Raw genomic sequence first — 14,690 nt, 5'->3', positions numbered from 1 at the left:
TCTCAGTTTTTCTCTGTCTGGACATTGAGAAGAACCAGATGACCTCGAGGCATGGAGCTCTGGAAATCAGTCAGCTTTCAGCAGTGCCAAGCATAAGGTCAGTAAGCTAGAAATCCCTAAGATTTTTTGTCATAGTCTGGGGTTTCACTAGTTTGATGAGGAGCAGAAAAAACAATGAGTCAATCAGTAACAGGAAGAGCAAGAACCGTGCCTATGATGTCACTGTAAAAGAAAAATGTGGTCCTGATATATACGGAGACAAAATTATTTTCCTACTCCGCAGGAATACAGATTTCATTATAAAACACTTTAATGAAACCACCTCTGTAATATCATTCGGACCCAGTCATGCATGAAAACACAAACTGTAACAGGTGTGGATTCCTAAAACGGATTAAGCTAAACCAATTTGACTTATACACCCTGCAAAAAGGAGGCTGAAAGCAGATATAACGTTATCTGTAAGAAACAGCAGGGAACACCAAATGCAGATCCTGATAAAAGGTACTTACACTGCCAGACAAGATCAGCATAACAGCAAAAGGTATAAATAATCACGAATACATCCTAGCTGTAAATTAGAAATATTTTTCTAAAAGAGATAAACAGTACCCTGACCATAATCCCAAACTTGCTAATAATTGATTACAAGAGGCAGCAGACATAGAAAGTCTATTCTAGTCCAGTACCTTTCTATTCCTCCTAAAAAATAGTCATCCTCACCACTGAGAATGTAACTAAACCCAGCATGTTATAAAGCTGGCAAATTAGATGGGGTAAGCTGCCAAACTGAGGTCTACCTCAGGCCAAATTAATAGGTACAGAATTGATTTTTTTTTTATGTGGTACAGTATGTATAAGGGAGACATGTAATCTATAAAGTTGTTTTTCTGCATTTCATGCCAAGAATTTTTCTTAAGACCTGCAGGCTCGACTATATAATCAGTAATCTTTCAAAGTGACTAACTTCAGCCAGAATAACATACATACTAGGTCAGCCACCTGAATTAATTTTTTTTAAAATCCACAAGACATTAATTCAACATGATCAAGACTTTCTCTGTGAAGCCCCAGTGCTAGTCTCTGCTGGGAGGAATTTTCCACTTTTTTATTTCAGTTCGAATAAATAAATTTGAAATGCATTCTATAGTGCCCACATGGTAAGAAATAACAATTTACAAAAAGAAAAACCATGAAGCAATATAATTCCACAGCACTTTAGATGAAGCCACATGAGTTCACGCTGTATTTTGGACTAAAATTTGTGTTAAAGGGCTATTGTACCCAGAAGTTGAAATGTGGAAAAAGTTAAGTGTTTTGTAATAGGGGGTTATTCCCAGAAACAATTCTGCTACTCTGGTGATGTACTAATTTAAACAGCTTCACTCCTCTTTAGGCAGTCCCCATTTGTTTATTTATAGATCATTCATTTATTAATACTATTTTCCACTGACTAAAAGACATCTCCCCTATAGAGTCACACGAGTGTGCAGTGCAAGAATAGGATAGACTGAAGATGGCAAAACATATGCTTTCCAAGAGTAAAAGTTCATTTGTTGCAAGTGTTTTTCTATAAAACAAAGGCCAGAAGGAATTACTATCAAGCTCCTTAGGAGACTCCACTCCTACAAATAAACACATGGGTTGAAAACGGACCTCTATACCAGGGATCATCTGAGAACTTGGAAGGTGCTATGATGTTATGTGCACATGCTGGCATCCAACAGAGAGGACAATTAGTGGAGGGCAACACACTTTGTTGCTTTTGTGCTGTTTGTGGAGCACATGGCACCACACCCCATTGTGTACGGAGCACTTCTGACAGCAAAGTCTGGAGAAGGGAAAACAGCTGATGCCATGAAGATTTTTTGCCTTTTATTTTATACCCCTGTTATACCTTTTTTACAACTTCTGTATTCTTAGTGCTTTTTGCCTACATTCTTGGACTTGTTTGTCAAGCTAAGAGACTAAACATTTTAGAAGCTTCATAGCTAGGGATCAGTGTGCCCCAGACACCAAGGTCCTCTCCAGAACACATTCTATAAACGAAGATAGAACCATCCAGGGGAAGGCTCCTTGGGGAGGGGGGCTCATTGCAGCCTCTCATTGGGGAATTTTTGCTAGATATGCTAATTAGTAAAACCTATAATGTTATACCTGATCTTTTGGGGGGCATGGTGGTGTGCATTTCGGTGCATTTGACCTGGTTGTGTGCATCTAAAGATCCTTAAAATAAATACCAAGGTAAAATCCCTTTTCCCCTTCTAACCGTGTATGACTTGATTTTAAGACCAGGAAAAGGCATCACAGCTACTGCCAGAGAAGGAAAGATTGTAAACAACATGGAAAGTTTGGATATGAGTAGAGAGGAACCAACTATTGTAGCCTTTCAAGAAAGATGGAGAGGATCTGTAATGACAGGACAAGGGGAAATGGTTTTAAACCAGAAGGTAGATTTACATTCAGTGTAAGGAAGAAATTCTTTATTATGAGGGTGTTGAGACCCTGGAACTCATAGCTCAGAGAAGTGTGGATGCCCCACCCTGGAAGTGTTCAAGAAGCAACCTTGAACAACCTGATCGAATGAAAGATGTTTGTACCCACAGCAAGGAGGTTGGACTGGATGATCTTTAAAGGGCGCTTCCCACACCAGCATTCTGTGATTCTGTTTCTGTAGGTGTTCAACCAAAACATTCAGGTTTCAAAATGAAGAAGCTGCATACCCTCACATAGATTATATCAGAAAATTGACTTTTTCTTACTGTAAAGGATGCTTAATGATTCTAAAAGCCTAGAAAGTTAATCCAGAAAGTGAATTTTACTGTAAGTTGTTTTCATGCCTTTGTTTGTTTCTACAGTTAGAGTGGGGGGTTTTTCCAGCTTTTTTCTAAATTTGAATGCAAAAAAAGTTTCAGCGGAATCCCAGTAGTTTAACTGCTGCTTAGTTCTGTAAAACTTTCCTATTGAATAAAGAGTTCTAACTTTATAAAAAAAAAAGGATGCCACCACAATCCTGGTGAAAACCTCCATAAGCAAATATGAAGATCTCGTACTCTCCACAGAGCTCACACATCCTATTAACCCTGTAACTTAGGGAGGCAGGTGAGAACATTTCCATAGAAAGAATTTCTTTCTGAGGTCTCTGCCAAGAAACCCTGAGAAAAGTTGATGTAAAGTTTACCTTTACTTTTACCCACGAGGGTTTTCATTCTCAAATAAAACAAAGTGCATGCAGAAGTACCATGTTTGAATTAGATATAGATAAATCACCTCTATTTTGAGCAGGGATCAAAATCTGCTGGCCTAGAGATAGTTACAGACATCTAATCAAAGTCACCCAGACCTGTGCTCAAAACTACTTCGGATTCACCTCAGATCATAGGTTTTCAGATACATTTTGCCAACTAAGGCTTAAACAAAGGACTCCATGGTCAAAAGTCACAACTTTTGCCTTATTCGAGGTTTTGACCCATTGTATGATTGAACCCAGCTTCTAACTTTTTTACACCTTGGTCAGCTCAGATGGAAAAGTAGGTAGGAAAACACTTCACTTGAAACCAGATGCTCCAGCTAAGCCAAATTCCGTAGAAAAATAAGGGAATATAATGCTTTCCTTAAAACAATCACCACAGTCAATAAAATGTGCTGTGGGGGAATGCAAATATAGTCTCTCACAGAATATAAATAATAGATTATGATTTGTTAAACAAAAAGGAACAACACAAACAGCACATACATGAAAATATTAGGTTCCACAGAACAAAGTTAGCCCTTAAGTCTGAATTTTGCAAATGTGTATATGTATATATCTCTCTCTTTACTCACATGAGGTACTTGGAATTCAGTGGGATTAGTTTATGCATAAATAAAAGAAAGTCTTGATATATATATATAGATATATATCTATATATATATATATCTATATATATAGATATATATATATATTTCCACAAAGTGTGAAAGTGAGTGTTTTCCATGCATTTTAAATTTAGTATCAGATTTATTCTATCTTTCCTAGCTGACAGATTCACCAAGCAATAAAGAACAAATAGCAGGAAAATAAATTGCATTGCACCTATTCTGTAATGTTCAGAGCACAAGCTGATATATCAAACTCAGTGCTAATGTTCCTGTGCACATCATTCTTTCTCACTGGTTTAAAGCACTCAGATTACTTTTTTTTCCCTGTTTATTTCATCTCCACATAGGCTTGTGCATCCTTGGCACAGAGGACATTTTCACACATGTCAAAGAAGTCTCTGAGGTACCAAATAAACAGACTCTTCTTAGTGAAGTCTATATTTTATCCAGGTCCATGGAAAAAGCAAAGCCAAATAAAAATTATGTTTTAAGGGAGTCCACAAGTCTGGGAAAATTCTTTGGTTAAACTTTTTTTTTCCAAAAAGATGGCAAATCAAGGCAAGATGCTACTTTTTAATCATGACAGGGTATGGAAACAGTGAAACAAGAAACAGTAACTGGTTTTAATTTTCCAGAGGGGTATTTTTTTTCTATTTCTTTATTGAGTCCCTGCAGGAAACAACCCAGTGAACACTAGAAATTGCAAGTTTGTTCTGCAAGACTTAAATCTCCCCTCAATTCTTGCATTTTTCAGCTAATATTTCCACACTGGTCTCATTTCCAGTATTTACTTCCATTAAAGGCTAAAGAGTAGAAAAACTTCATGGAATGTATTCACAAGTAACACACACAGGACTCCAATCTTCAGTGCCTGCTCCAGCAAGGCTGCTCGTCAATACAACAAAAATAGGAAAATTATGGTAGGGTCCACCCACACCCCATCTAATAGCAATGGTGAGTGAAGACTAAAAAGTGGAAAAAATGTGATTTTCTTTACACACATGGAAATTCAGCAGGTTCCTTTGAATAGTGTGATTTCCCTGTCATCCACAGGGCTTCCTGTAACCAGTCCTGGAAAGGAAAGTCACTACATTTTAATACTGGGGAACTTCCTTTGCACAGCACCACATGTAAATTGGTAAAAATTATTCTAAATTATATAATTATGGGAGCACAGAAATAAACACAATGTGCTGAGAAGACTCCATGCAGCTTTTGTAGATGGAAGTCAGATCACTATGCTGATGCAGCTCCTGGAAGGATTCAACAAGTGTGGACCAGAGGAGATCAAATTGATCTGATAATTTTGGATTTCCAGGAAGTATCTCACCAAAGGCAGAATGGCAAATGAAGTTCAGTGTAAATAAATGTGTATGTATTAAACAAATCCTAACTTAAACCTCACTATTGCCCCTTAGAGACAAGATTTTAGGATCACACTAGGTAATTCCATTTACCTGACTGCCCCATAACCATCAAAAAAGCAAGTCAAATGCCAGAATTTGTCAGGTAAGGAGTAGACATCAAAACAATTGCATTAGTCTATGTGCACCTACCTGCTGCATACTGAATATAGTTTTCAACCCACCATCACAAAATGGATATAACATAGCTAGAAAAGGCCCACAAAAAGACAAGAAGGATGACAAAAATCATGAAGCAACTTCTGTGAAAAAATTGATTTAAAAGACTAGGACTCTTCACCTAGTGAGTGAGAAGGAGGATATGAGCAAAGACTTCATTATACCAAATTATATAGGAAGCAAAAGCATCGAAAGGAATTGCCAGGTGGTACAAAGTACATAAAGGAAGGGTGTATTTTAAAGCATTATATGCTTAAAATGGGGAACCATAGTCAGAAAGCATTGTGGATGTCAAAGTTCACATTGTTAAAAGACGTAATTAGACCAAATCATAGAAGAAAAGTTTTTTATGAGCTGTCCGATGTCAAGATACTCATTGCTAGCTCGGGAAACCACTGAACTCCATCTCACTGGAGGCTGAACAGTGCAGCAGGGAAGTGTCACCACCAGCTGTCCTGTGGGAGCAGAAGTCAGGCCATTGAGCTGTGTGTACGTGAGGCATGGCCGTGCCACTCCTGCTCATGGGGAGACTCCCATGGGTCTGCTTCAACAGGCAATCCATAAACATCAGATTGCATCATTCCTCCATATATGACATCAGGGACTGAGGAGGTTTGGGACCCTGGTCTGTCACCAGCCTGGCTGGACTTGCAATGCAAACATCTTCTTCAGTGGGAGCAGCACGGCTTTTTTTCTGCCTTTGGTAGGGCACAGCTCTCCCACCTTTGACTATTTGTTTTATTGTTCTGTGCATCTCTCCACAGACTCTTTTCCATGGGACTGTGCTGACAGAAACAAAAATGCATTCATTTCACTGACACTTCCCAAGGGAAGGCATGTCCTAAACATCATCATTTTTAGCAGCTTTCTGTGTGCAGGGGTGATAAGATGGCTCCCCAGGGAACGTGTGCGTGTGTCCCCTCAGTAGCTGTTTTCCCTCCTGCCGAGCACAACTTGTTGGAATTGCACACACAAACCCAAGGACTTTTTTTACTCCACCCACGCACTGCCAGGAGGTTTTTCAGACTTTCAACATGCTGTTTCCAGGGTGACCATTGATCTCAGATTTCAAACATTGCCAGAGCCGCATATCCTCTTGCTATTCTCTCCTCCCTTTGGAAAAAGGCATCTGCGAGCCCAATTTTGCTATAAGGAGACCCCACACTACAGATACCAGTGGAGCTCTAACAAGCCCATTACCTAATGCCTGGGGGTTCCTCTTGGTCTTGTATCTTACACAGTATGTACACACCAAGGAACTATAAAACACTACCAAAACCATGTGCCTTGGGGTAATTGAGTCCTCAATGTTGAGTTTCTTCTCGTCCTCAAAAATCCTTACAAGTAAGGGGTTAGGTCTCATTCAGGGTATCTAGATTTTGTGGGGAGGGTCCTTCCAGTGTAAGCAGACGTATAGTGGTTGTAACCCTTTTTTGGCTGCTTCCCACACCATTACTGTTCAGGAAAGCCAAAAAGAGTGCAAGGAAGACCCTGCAAGGGAAAAACTAAATTCATTGCATACGCACTTGAAAGACAGGAGACAGGGACCCAACAAATTTTGAGAGGGCTCCAGAAGAGAGAAAGGAAGCAAGCAGGACAAATGGACACAATCAAACCTCATGCAGTGATGTCTGCATGTGTCCACTGCCCCTCCAAATGGGGACCCTGCAGCCCAGGCACAGTATTTCCAGGAAGAGCAAGCCCACCGTGAGTCGGTGCTTCGACCTCCTGCCAAGCATCCCAGAGACTGTACAGCCTCCAGCTCCTGCTTCCCACAGAGAACGGGGCAGGATCAGCTGTTTGAGCAATCTGTGTCTGGGAAACAGGGACAAAATCAAGGCCCAAATAGAGCTCTTTTATGAGGTCAGTAAACACAAATCCCCAGTAGCTCATATAACCCTAAACATCAGTGTCCTCAAAAGGTCTACCTCAACCACTTAGTTAAGGACACAAACTTAAGAAGTCCTGCTAACACAAAATACTGTGCTGAATGCCATATATAGACTCTGGAGAGAAGAGACAAAAAGCAGCCTTCTTTTTTATTCCCTTTTGAACTCACTGCATTATTTCTGGCCTGTACATTAAAACAGATGTCTCATTGATTTCCCAGTCACAAAGAAATCATTCTTTTCTTGTCTTGTGATGGATGTTTCTTCAGATGAACAGCTTCGACTTCAAACAGAATCTTTACCTCATGGAATAACTTTTCCCAAACTGATTTTAAAATATCTACTAGCAAACTAAAGCCAGCCTCATTGTATTTCTTATACAAAGGGTGAGCAGAAATGTTCTTTTCAAAATTGTACAAAATGTCACTGCCACTTGGCATTTTTGTCCCATAAAGCACTGATCACAATGGAACATAACAGGTGCCTAATTAAGGAGCATTAACTTACCCATGTTTTGAATCTCATTATCAGCCCTGAAAGAGTAAGCCCCAGACATATCTATGTTTCACTTCAATCACCTCTCCTTCATAAATGAGGGGGAGTTTAATGCACTTTAAACTTTCTCAAACTACTTTTGTAGAGTTTGCTTACTCTGTAATCCCTGGAAAAAACATTAAACAAAAGGGAGGGAAAGCACAGAAGTATACAAATAACATTTTCTACTTTAAAAGTAAAATGCCCTGTGCTGAGGTAAAGGAAAACTGGGGAAATAACTTTGTGAATTACTGAATTCAAGAAGGGAAATATTTTATATACCATTTGGGGTTTTGGTTTCAAGAGGGGCACAATAATAGAAGACTAGCTTGGCCTTTTCCACTTCGTCCTTGGCCACACAAATCCTTTGTCTCACTTGAACTCACTATAAAAGGGGAATAAACCTGTCCCATGAGCTACTTAGTTAAACAGAGTCTGGTGGTGGGGAAACACTTGATTACAATTTTAACATGGCTCTTGATTTAGCCAGGAGATTAATAAAGCCAGCAGACCTTTTTTCTCAAGAGATTACATCAACAATAAAGAAAAGAGAAGGTAATACATCTTACAATGAATGTGGCATGTATAGCTACATGCACCAATTATATCACAGGCTGCTTCTACCTGACCAGAGCACACCTGAGCATCTGCTTCTTAAGAATATGGTTGCAGTAGCTGTTTGCCTGTCAGGCAGTACTTAAAAGGCATCCTACAAAGGACCAAAAATACACTCACAAAGTCATTACTTTAAATCAGCAACAAGCTTGTAAGCAACTTCCTCATTATAAATTAATTTAGTAGAAGGTCCAGGTATAATTTAAGAAAAAGGCAAATATGAGCATTGGAAATGCCAAAACTTAGTCTCCAAAAGACTCTCTTATGTGAATTGCTCATCTTCATCACAGCTATATCCAATGCCTGCTTCTGTTTTTCAGGTAACACTGTGTAACATAAAATAGAGAGTGGTCTTGGAGACTGGGACTTCAGATGGTGAACACTGGAGTTCCTGCCCATCTGTCTGATGACCACTCTGTTTACATACCTGTGTATACAGACCTGCAAAACAGGGACAATACCAAACAAAACCAAAGCATAATTAAAGGGTCAGAACCACAAGCTTTTCAGCCCTGCAAATTTGAAACCTCAGAACATATCTCAAAATTTTTCCTAGTGAAAAAAATTAATCACCTCAAGCGTTTTTTAAAACTTACAATTTGTTGCAAAAATTCTTTTCAAACAGAAACAGTTTTAAAAAAGTGAATGTCAGTCATACAGAGAAAAGAAACATTTTGTTCCATGACAAATCCTTTAGCAGCAAGGGCAGCACATACCTCCTTCTGTTTTGCTCTGTCTTATCAAAAGGCTTCATGGGTTCTGGTAAGGTAACATAGCACTGTGCTTGATCTTTATATAGAGTCATAAAATATTCTGGGTTGGAAGGGTCCCACAAGGATCATCAAGTCAGAGTATGGCTCCGGCTCACATGTGGATGTAACTAAGGGATACCTGCAACCACAGATCATGATAACTGGGCCGCAGATAGGTCTGGCACATAACACACACAAAGATCCATGGCTGCTTAGGTGCAGAGGCATGCATGAAAATACCAGAAGACCTGGAGTTCCAGCAACACAGGCTACATTATCCTTCAACCAACCCCAGAAAACCACCTATTTTAGGAACTGCAGGAGCATGGGTTATGCTCACATACAAAAACAAACACGTGGGATGACATCCTCTCCACATGAAAAGAGGAGTCTGTAATCTCTGTGGGTGTCAATTTAGCATAATCCCCACAGAAAGGCTTAGCTTGCTTTAAAATACACAGATGTTGTATTTAAGAAGGGCCCATTCATTTCAAGCCCAAAATACATAAACTTGCCTTGAGTAATAAAGCAAAAAAGGTACTTTTTGCTGATGAGTTGTGGTTTAGGATTTCTGAGGAGGTGAAGTATGGGGCTCAGTTGTTGTTTTCGTTTTCTGAGGGGGTTTTATTATTATTAAGTTTTAATTTAGTTTGGCTCAATCTTTATTTCGCAGGTATGTAAATACAGGGAATCCAGGGCCAATAGCTAGAGCAATAATTCTGGTAAAAATGAAACACAGAGCTTTAGGCTATAAATGTAAGACAAAAATCAAAGGATTTAAATGAAATCTGACATGGCAACTCATTAAATTCAAGAGTATCCATGATATTTTATTAAACATCAGTTAAGTGCATCTTTAAACAAGATGAATGCAAGTTCAGGAAATGAAACAGGCATTGCCTAAATACTTAACATGCTAGAGACAAAGGAAATGCACCACTGTGTCAGAGGAATCACCCCAGCTAGTCCACAGCCTTGTCTTCAAGACTGGCCATTTCAGCATTTCCTGAGGCATTTATCTCCTTTCTGGAACAAACTCTAAAACTGGTCTCAAGACTGGCTGACTAAACTGAGAACAGTATTTTTGATGAGGCCACATCACTGCGAAAATATCAGAGCATTCAATTGTTTGGCATCCTATTTCTTAGGCATTTGACTAGTGAGTTTGATTCTGGCGGGGGGGTTTTATGTGCTGAACGCAAAGCTTTCACACCATTCAAATACCGACTTTCAGGATATAAAAAATGCCATACTGGGTCACAGTCAAACTCTCAGGGTGCAGTTCGGTTTCCAACCATGTCGAGGTGATTCAGGGAGAGAGACACGAGACCTACAGCAAGTAACTGAGATGATCTTCTCCCATTCTGGAGATCTCCCGTATGTCTGCTGGTTGGCTTTTGTTTAAGATCTTTTTCTGTGGGTTCCTCTGATAGGGTAATTCAGAGTTCCAGATGTTTCTTCCAAAAGCATGTTACTTTCTAGCTTTCTTTGAATTTTATCTGTCATTCACTCAAGTAAGTTGAGTCCATCTGATTTTCTCCTCAGTCACACTCATTGAAATAACTTTGTGCTATTACATGGTGCTTTTTGTCTCTTATTGCGTATCATTAGCAAATAAAGCAACTTCTATCACAAGATATGAATTCAGCTCCCTTTTTGGAAATATTTTGCTATAATATTCTTGGAGTTTGCCAAGGCAGGAAGGGGTATTTCTCAAAACACTTTGTTTCTCACACCATAACTGTCTAAACGCTTTTAACCAGGATGAGCAATTAAATTAAACGTATAAACCAACTTTCTTTTATCTGTTATTTTGTTTTATTATGACCTAATTAAAGTTTATTAATAGGCTGCAAAAGCTATGCCAGTTACATTCAGGTATATCATGATAGTATTAATCTTTTATTTCACTTTCAATGCTCTCTATTAAGCAAGAAGAATCATTCAATGCAGATGTTGCTACTCTATAATTACTCATATTGCCTTTTGTCCTCTTGAAAGATATGCATCCAACACAGTAAATAAATTAAAGAAGGTTAATTAAAGCAATAAGTATGTTAAAGTAATGAGATCTTTAGATAGTTAGCTACTGTCTTCAGTAAATAAAGTTAAGAAAAGTCTCTTTTCCTGTGTATGTGTAAATAATTAGGACTTAGAAGAGGGTATATCAGAGGTTTCTCAAAAATAAGTGGTCCCATTCCTGGCATCTTGAGAGCTAACAATGTATGTTGATCTGTACTACAAGCAGCCCTACTGTTCCTCTCACTGCTCAGACATACACTGAATGGCAATTCAAAACAGATTTGCCCAGTACAGCAAATCAGAACCTCAGCCTCCAGGGAAGGAAAAGTGGCTAAGAACAGGGAAGCTTAAGTAGCTGCAAAAGTAATCAGACTGTGACCATTCTCCCCAGCCCCTCCTGTTTTAACAGGCTACAAGAAACACAGCTTGTTTTACCACACATCTCTGGCCGTGGCCATGCTCTCCTACTGTCAGAGCTTTGTAAGCTGTCCGAGATGTGCATGCAGTCTGCTTCTCAGAGGACTCCAGACTGCTACAGAGATTATTTTTATCAATGTTATCACAGGCAGTAGATTAAAGTCATCAAGCTTCCTCAGCAACACTTCAAAGTAAAAGAAGGAACAAAAAGAACTTAAGAACACTTACCAGCCTGCAAGGAAAATCAAATCTCAAAATTAGTATGTTAGAATAGAAGGTGTTTTGCTCTGCCAATTTTAAAGGACCAGTTTCCAAAGAATATTCCTTGGGGGCAGTATGACAGCCATTATCCATGGCTGCCATATAGATGAAGCAATATGCCTTATTTCATGAGAAAAATCAATAGTGACCTTATCACTAGAAATAAGAAGACTGATTTTGTCTGGCTTCTCTGCATTATTCTGCATCTGGTTGTGAACTCTAGGTTGTCCATAGATACAGAGCAGCCACAGAGGTTACAGTCAGCACTGAAAAGCCAATATCCTGGTTGCTCACCTCCCTTGGACCATCATGCGTATGTCTCAGCTGACACTTGTCTGCCCCTCCATGCAGCCTTTTCTCCACTTTTTGTGGCTTGACACACCAAACTCATAACCCAGCATGACACATAACCCTGCATGCTCTGGCCTGCTTTAAAAGCATTGCAACAGGTGCTAGTCTCCCTTGTGTGATAATGCTGTGATACCACATCTAATCCACTACACCAGAGCTCAACCCCTGGGCCATGGCATGGTTCACAAAGAGAGCCTAATCCTTCTTTTCTTTAAAAGTATGAATGGCACCAACATTTTCCTATAGCCTCACACTTTGGGGTGAAAAATTCCTTCTTCAAGTTCAAGGTGTTTCTGACAGTCCACCATTCATCCTGTTACCCAACACTCTCTTCGGGGCAACAGGAGATCTCAGCACCATCCAGGGAAAGTAAAAATCCTTTCTAATCTACAGGGGATGGCTTGAGCAGCCACAGCATGAGTGATATGAAACATAAGCAAGGTGACAGGAGAGGGAGTCAGAGCAAAGGGAACTTCCGAGCCTGAGGACTTTTTCAGAGGGTAGTGGAAAAACAATCACATGACTATGGTAGTTTCTTCCAAAGGGCACGCCATGACGGAATGAGTCCAGTATCCATGAGCTCTTTGATCTGAGCTGTAAAAATAAATTATTTATGGGGTTAGATGGTATCTTTGGGAGTTCTGGTAGTATTGTCTTTAAATTTCCTTTAGCTGTGCCTAACAGATGGGCAACATGTTAGTGTTATTTACGGACAGCCCTCATTCACAGAACAACAGAGGTCAGAGGGAACAAAGCCTGTTTAGCTTTGACGTGAAGGACTTCTCTTGGAAAAAGTTCTCCTGAGAGGTTTAGGGGGACTTTTTATTTTTAATTGTTCTGCACTATCAGCTGAACTTAAACATCTATCCCACAGATCTATTGTTCTCCCCTGGAAAAATCTTAATCAAAGTTTAAACGTTAATCAAAAAGGAAATAAAACTAAAATTACCTTTAACTACAGTGAGTTATGCCTTGGCAACTCTACCCTTTTGACCCCGCTATCACTTTGATGAATTCAGCCTATTGTTTTGTGTAGTACAGTGCTGGCTTGCATGAGCTACAGCCTACAGCACAGTCTGCCAAGTACTACGCTAACTGGTCCGTAGATGCCTCTATTTCCAAAGCCTCTGACAATGTGTAGACAATGCCATATGTTGGTTTTAACCAAACTACTGAATAAAAAACAACATCCAGACAACAACTCCCACTCATCAGACAGAAGTCTAGGAGTGACCTTGGGCCTCGTACCATCTTAAGAAGATTAGGAATGTCAAATTCTCCTAGATCAATGAGAGAAAAGTTACAGGGGTAATATTTTTCCTTAAGATAATTGGTTGGTATCTACAATTAGTAATCTGCCATTAGTTGGTCATAAAGAGTTAATACAAATAAACCACTGTTTATACTAAAAATCTACTCACATCACTGTCCGGGCAAGACAAGTAGTAGACAAGTTCAAAAGGTCTTCTTCTGCCCCATGTAAGGAATCAAAAATCCTAGAGTCCAATAGGCTTCGTATGAGGTTGTCACACAGAATTCTGTATCAATATCTTCAGCTGTACTCACAAGCAAAGAGCTTGCACTGGAGAAGAAATTTCCAATCAGTTTTTCTCTGGCAAAATACCGGACCTGTATGCTTGTATTGGGTTTGCGTGGCAAGGTTTTGGTGGCCAAGGTTGAGCAGCAGTGGTAGAGCCTCTGGGAAAATGTATTTAAAAAGGGGAAAAGCTACGACACAAGAGCAAATTGCAGCCAGAGAGAGAAGCAAGAATTTATGTCAGATCAACAACACTGCAGACACCAAGGTTTGTGAAGAAAGAGGGGCAGGAGGTGCTCCAGGCACTGGTTCTGCTGCAGCCCACAGTGAAGACCACAGTTTTCTCCCTGCAGGCACAGGTCCGTGATGGAGCAGAGATCCACCTGCAGATCCTGGAGGACCCCACACTGGACCAGGTGGATGCCTGAAGGAGCCTGTGACCTCATGAAAAGCCTGTGCTAGAGCAGGTTTTCTGTCAGGACTTGTGACACCACAGAGGACCCACACTGGTGCAATCTGTTCCTGAAGGTTTGCACCCTGTGAGAGAGACCCACACTGGAGCAGTTTGTGAAGAACTGCAGTCCATGCAAGAACCTATGAGAATTTGGTGGAGAACTGTGTCCCTTGGGAGGGACCCCACACTGCAGCAGGGCAAGACCGTAAGGAGTCCTCCCCTTGAGGAGGAAAGAGCAGCACAGACAACATGTGATGAACTGGCTGCAACACCCATTCCCCATCTCCCTGTGCTGCTGGCAGGACAGAGGTAGAGAATTCATGAGTAAAGTTAAGCCTGGAAAAAAGGGAGGGGTAGGGGAAAGGTATTTTAGGATTTGGGTTTATTTCTTATCACCCTACTCTGATTTGACTA

General features: G+C 40.0%; 1 long non-coding RNA gene across 2 annotated transcripts in view; it reads right to left on the bottom strand.

The window, feature by feature from the left end:
* LOC121666253 overlaps positions 1-9,445 on the bottom strand; it is a 51,100-nt gene extending 41,655 nt beyond the window's left edge. For both annotated transcript variants that reach the window (XR_006016633.1, XR_006016634.1), the window contains exon 1: positions 9,199-9,445. This is a non-coding gene — a long non-coding RNA (uncharacterized LOC121666253). The remainder of the gene's footprint in view (positions 1-9,198) is intronic.
* Positions 9,446-14,690: the final 5,245 nt, after the last annotated feature.

This window comes from Corvus kubaryi, unplaced genomic scaffold, assembly GCF_017639235.1.
Source record: "Corvus kubaryi isolate FWS band 111438036 unplaced genomic scaffold, C.kubaryi_AGA036_p1.0 132, whole genome shotgun sequence".
Lineage (NCBI taxonomy): Eukaryota > Metazoa > Chordata > Aves > Passeriformes > Corvidae > Corvus > Corvus kubaryi.
The sequence above is the reverse complement of the archived record's forward strand: the minus strand, read 5'-3'. Positions and strand labels throughout refer to the sequence as shown.